Genomic DNA, 6,452 nt, shown 5'->3' with positions numbered 1-6,452 from the left:
AGCGGCCCAATGTTCTTCTATAACAATATGCACGCTCTAACCATTAAGGTGGTAAATCGCCCTTACTTCAGACAAGACGGACATGCATAGCAACTCACATGATATTCAACAAGAGTAGTTGATGGCGTCCCCAGGAACATGGTTATCGCACAACAAGCAACTTAATAAGAGATAAAGTGCATAAGTACATATTCAATACCACAATAGTTTTTAAGCTATTTGTCCCATGAGCTATATATTGTAAAGGTAGAGGATAGAAATTTAAAGGTAGCACTCAAGCAATTTACTTTGGAATGGCGGAGAAATACCATGTAGTAGGTAGGTATGGTGGACACAAATGGCATAGTGGTTGGCTCAAGTATTTTGGATGCATGAGAAGTATTCCCTCTCGATACAAGGTTTATGCTAGCAAGGTTATTTGAAACAAACACAAGGATGAAGCGGTGCAGCAAAACTTACATAAAAGACATATTGAAAACATTATAAGACTCTACACCGTCTTCCTTGTTGTTCAAACTCAATACTAGAAATTATCTAGACTTTAGAGAGACCAAATATGCAAACCAAATTTTAGCATGCTCTATGTATTTCTTCATTAATAGGTGCAAAGCATATGATGCAAGAGCTTAAACATGAGCACAACAATTGCCAAGTATCACATTATCCAAGACATTATAGCAATTACTACATGTATCATTTTCCAATTCCAACCATATAACAATTTAACGAAGAAGAAACTTCGCCATGAATATTATGAGTAAAGCCTAAGGACATACTTGTCCATATGCAACGGCGGAGCGTGTCTCTCTCCCACACAAAGAATGCTAGGATCCATTTTATTCAAACAAATCAAAAACAAAAACAAACCGACGCTCCAAGCAAAGCACATAAGATGTGACGGAATAAAAATATAGTTTCAGGGGAGGAACCTGATTATATTGTCGATGAAGAAGGGGATGCCTTGGGCATCCCCAAGCTTAGACGCTTGAGTCTTTTTGATATATGCAGGGGTGACCCACCGGGGTATCCCCAAGCTTAGAGCATTCACTCTCCTTGATCATGTTGTATCATCTCCCTCTCTTGATCCTTGAAAACTTCCTCCACACCAAACTCAAAACAACTCATTAGAGGGTTAGTGCACAATCAAAATATACATGTTCAGAGGTGACATAATCATTCTTAACACTTCTGGACATTTCACAAAGCTACTGAAAGTCAATGGAGTCGAAATATCCATCAAGCATAGCAAAATTGGCAATGCGAAATAAAAGGCAGAATCTGTCAAAACAGAACAGTTCGTATTGACGAATTTTATTGAGGCACCAGACTTCATCAAATGAAAATGCTCAAATTTAATGAAAGTTGCGTACATATCTGAGGATCACTCACGTAAATTGGCATAATTTTCTGAGTTACCTACAGAGAATTTTTCCCAGATTCGTGACAGAAAAGAAATCTGTTTCTGCGCAGTAATCCAAATCTAGTATGAACCTTACTATCAACGACTTTACTTGGCACAACAAAACACCAAACTAAGATAAGGAGAGGTTGCTACAGTAGTAAACAACTTCCAAGACACAAATATAAAACAAAGTACTGTAGTAAAAAACCTGGGTTGTCTCCCATAAGCGCTTTTCTTTAACGCCTTTCAGCTAGGCGCAGAAAGTGTGTATCAAGTATTATCAAGAGACGAAGTGTCAACATCGTAATTTGTTCTAATAGTATAATCAAAAGGTAACTTCATTCTCTTTCTAGGGAAGTGTTCCATACCTTTCTTGAGAGGAAATTGATATTTAATATTACCTTCCTTCATATCAATGATAGCACCAACAGTTCGAAGAAAAGGTCTTCCCAATATAATGGGACAAGATGCATTGCATTCAATATCCAAGACAAAAAAATCAACGGGGACAAGATTATTGTTAACGGTAATGCAGACATTATTAACTTTCCCCAAAGGTTTCTTTGTAGAATGATCAGCAAGATTAACATCCAAATAACAATTTTTCAGTGGTGGCAAGTCAAGCATATTATAAATTTTCTTAGGCATAACAGAAATACTTGCACCAAGATCACATAAAGCATTAAAATAAAAATCATTGACCTTCATCTTAATGATGGGCTCCCAACCATCCTCTAGCTTCCTAGGAATAGAAGCTTCGCGTTCTAGTTTCTCTTCTCTAGCTTTTATGAGAGCATTTGTAATATGTTTCGTGAAAGCCAAATTTATAGCACTAGCATTAGGACTCTTAGCAAGTTTTTGTAAGAACTTTATAACTTCAGAGATGTGGCAATCATCAAAATTCAAACCATTATAATCTAAATCAATGGGATCATCATCCCCAATGTTGGAAAAAAATTTAGCAGTTTTATGACAGGCAGTTTCAGCAGTTTTAGCAATTTCAGGCAGTTTCTCGCGCTTTGCATTAGAAGTGGAAACATTGCTAACAGCAATTCTTTTATTATTAATAGTAGGAGGTGTAGCAACTTGTGTAGCATTAGCATTACTAGTGGTGGTTATAGTCCAAACTTTAGCTATATTATCTTCTTTTTCATTTTCTTCTCTTTCCCACCTAGCACGCAATTCGGCCATCAATCTTATATTCTCATTAATTCTAACTTGGATGGCATTTGCTGTAGTAACAATTTTATTATGATGATTTTCATTAGGCATAACTTTCGATTTCAAAAGATCAACATCAGCAGCAAGACTATCGACTTTAGAAGCAAGTATATCAATTTTCCCAAGCTTTTCTTCAACAGATTTGTTAAAAGCAGTTTGTGTACTAATAAATTCTTTAAGCATGGCTTCAAGTCCAGGGGGTGTGTTCCTATTATTGTTGTAAGAATTCCCATAAGAATTACCATAGCCGTTGCCATTATTATAAGGATATGGCCTATAGTTGTTACTAGAATTGTTCCGGTAAGCATTGTTGTTGAAATTATTATTTTTAATGAAGTTTACATCAACATGTTCTTCTTGAGCAACCAATGAAGCTAACGGAACATTATTAGGATCAACATTAGTCCTATCATTCACAAGCATAGACATAATAGCATCAATCTTATCACTGAAGGAAGAGGTTTCTTCGATAGAATTTACCTTCTTACCTTGTGGAGCTCTTTCCGTGTGCCATTCAGAGTAATTGATCATCATATTATCAAGAAGCTTTGTTGCTTCACCAAGAGTGATGGACATAAAGGTACCTCCAGCAGCTGAATCCAATAGGTTCCGCGAAGAAAAATTCAGTCCTGCATAAAAGGTTTGGATGATCATCCAAGTAGTCAGTCCACGGGTTGGGCAATTTTTAACCAAAGATTTCATTCTTTCCCATGCTTGTGCAACATGCTCAGTATCTAATTATTTAAAATTCATTATGCTACTCCTCAAAGATATAATTTTAGCAGGGGGATAATATCTACCAATAAAAGCATCCTTGCATTTAGTCCATGAATCAATACTATTCTTAGGCAGAGATAGCAACCAATCTTTAGCTCTTCCTCTTAATGAGAAAGGGAACAATTTTAATTTTATAATGTCACCATCTACATATTTATACTTTTGCATTTCACACAATTCAACAAAATTATTGAGATGGGCAGCAGCATCATCAGAACTAACACCAGAAAATTGCTCTCGCATAACAAGATTCAGTAAAGCAGGTTTAATTTCAAAGAATTCTGCTGTAGTAGCAGGTGGAGCAATAGGTGTGCATAAGAAATCATTATTATTTGTGGTTGTGAAGTCACACAACTTAGTATTTTCAGGAGTACCCATTTTAGCAGTAGTAAATAAAGCAAACTAGATAAAGTAAATGCAAGTAACTAATTTTTTTGTGTTTTTGATATAGAGTGCAAACAAGATAGTAAATAAAATAAAGCAAGACAAAAACAAAGTAAAGAGATTGGGATGTGGAGACTCCCATTGCAGCGTGTCTTGATCTCCCCGGCAACGGCGCCAGAAATTTGCTTGATGCGCGTAGTTGACTTTATGTCTTTTCGTTCAACACGCGTCCGTTGGGAACCCCAAGAGGAAGGTGTGATGCGCACAGCGGCAAGTTTCCCTCAGTAAGAAACCAAGGTTTATCGAACCAGTAGGAGTCAAGAAGCACGTGAAGGTTGATGGCGGCGAGATCTAGTGCGGCGCAACACCAGGGATTCCGGCGCCAACGTGGAACCTGCACAACACAAACCAAGTACTTTGCCCCAACAAAACAGCGAGGTTGTCAATCTCACCGGCTTGCTGTAACAAAGGATTAGATGTATAGTGTGGATGATGATTGTTTGCAGAAAACAGTAGAACAATTGCAGTAGATTGTATTTCAGTATAGAGAATTGGACCGGGGTCCACAGTTCACTAGAGGTGTCTCTCCCATAAGATAAATAGCATGTTGGGTGAACAAATTACAGTTGGGCAATTGACAAATAAAGAGGGCATGACCATGCACATACATATTATGATGAGTATAGTGAGATTTAATTGGGCATTACGACAAAGTACATAGACCGCTATCCAGCATGCATCTATGCCTAAAAAGTCCACCTTCAGGTTATCATCCGAACCCCTTCCAGTATTAAGTTGCTAACAACAGACAATTGCATTAAGTATTGCGCGTAATGTAATCAATAACTACATCCTCAGACATAGCATCAATGTTTTACCCCTAGTGGCAACAGCACATCCATAACCTTAGAGATTTCTGTCACTTCCCCAGATTCACGGAGACATGAACCCACTATCGAGCATAAATACCCCCTCTTGGAGTTACTAGCAAAAACTTGGCCAGAGCCTCTACTAATAACGGAGAGCATGCAAGATCATAAACAACACATAGATATAAATTGATAATCAACATAACATAGTATTCTCTATTCATCGGATCCCAACAAACACAACATATAGAATTACAGATAGATGATCTTGATCATGTTAGGCAGCTCACAAGACCCAACAATTAAGCACAATGAGGAGAAGACAACCATCTAGCTACTGCTATGGACCCATAGTCCAGGGGTAGACTACTCACACATCACTCCGGAGGCGACCATGGCGGCGTAGAGTCCTCCGGGAGATGATTCCCCTCTCCGGCAGGGTGCCGGAGGCGATCTCCTGAATCCCCCGAGATGGGATTGGCGGCGGCGGCGTCTCTGGAAGGTTTTCCGTATCGTGGCTCTCGGTACTGGGGGTTTCGCAACGAAGGCTATTTGTAGGCGGAAGGGTAGGTCAGGGGGCGTCGCGAGGGGCCCAGGAGACAGGTCGGTGCGGCCAAGGGTGGGGCCGCGCCGCCCTACCTCCTGGCCACCTCGTGGCCCCACTTCGTTGACTCTCCGGTCTTCTGGAAGCTTCGTGGCAAAATAAGACCCTGGGCGTTGATTTCGTCCAATTCCGAGAATATTTCGTTACTAGGATTTCTGAAACCAAAAATAGCAGAAAACAGCAACTGGCACTTCGGCATCTTGTTAATAGGTTAGTTCCAGAAAATGCACAAATATGACATAAAGTGTGCATAAAACATGTAGATATCATCAATAATGTGGCATGGAACATAAGAAATTATCGATACGTCAGAGACGTATCACCCCCCCCAAAGGTTCATTTTTGAATGACTAAGAAGGATCCATGCTTACCTTTAAACTTGTTTAAATCTTGGTCAAACCTAGGATTTGACCAAGATTCAAATGGGCATAAAAAATAAAAAAAAACAATGCACATAGCCTTTTTATGTCATATAATGAGCATTCAAGTTGATAAACATGGTCTAGACATATTAAAACAAGAAAAATTATGTATCTACCCTGGCCCTAACCCTAAACTCGATCTGTCTTATGAAGTCAAACATGAAGAGAAGTGGTTTTGGGTTTCAAACATGGAAATTTCAAAAAGCTGCCAAAAACTTCATCTTAGAGTGACTTAGAAGGTTCCATGCTTACCTTTTCATTTTCATGTTTTAAATTAACTTGTTTAAATCTTGGTCAAACATAGGGTTTAAGGTTTAGGGATCATCGATCGAGTGCACACACACATTAATTATTAGAGGCACCTGCGCCTTTGCACATAAAGTGCATGCGTATATATATAAGTGTGTTTCTTGGCCACCAACGATATATAGATCTAGAGAGAGAGATTGAAATATATTTAGGGTTTAGGGTTTAGGGTTTAGGGTCTAGGGTTAGGGTTTGGGGTTTAGTGTTTAGGGTTTAGGGCTTAGGGTGTAGTGTTTAGGGTTCAGGGTTTAGGTTTTAGTGTTTAGGGTGTTTAGGGTGTACGTTTAGGGTATAATTAGGGATTAGGGATTAGGGTTTTAGGGTTTAAGGTTTAGGGATCATCGATCGAGTGCACACACACATTATTTGAGGCACCCGCGCCTTTGCGCATAAAGTGCATGCGTATATATATAAGTGTGTTTCTTGGCCACCAACGATATATAGATCGAGAGAGAGAGAGATTGAAA

This window comes from Lolium perenne, chromosome 5 (genome assembly GCF_019359855.2).
Source record: "Lolium perenne isolate Kyuss_39 chromosome 5, Kyuss_2.0, whole genome shotgun sequence".
Classification (NCBI taxonomy): domain Eukaryota; kingdom Viridiplantae; phylum Streptophyta; class Magnoliopsida; order Poales; family Poaceae; genus Lolium; species Lolium perenne.
Note: the sequence above shows the minus strand (reverse complement) of the source record.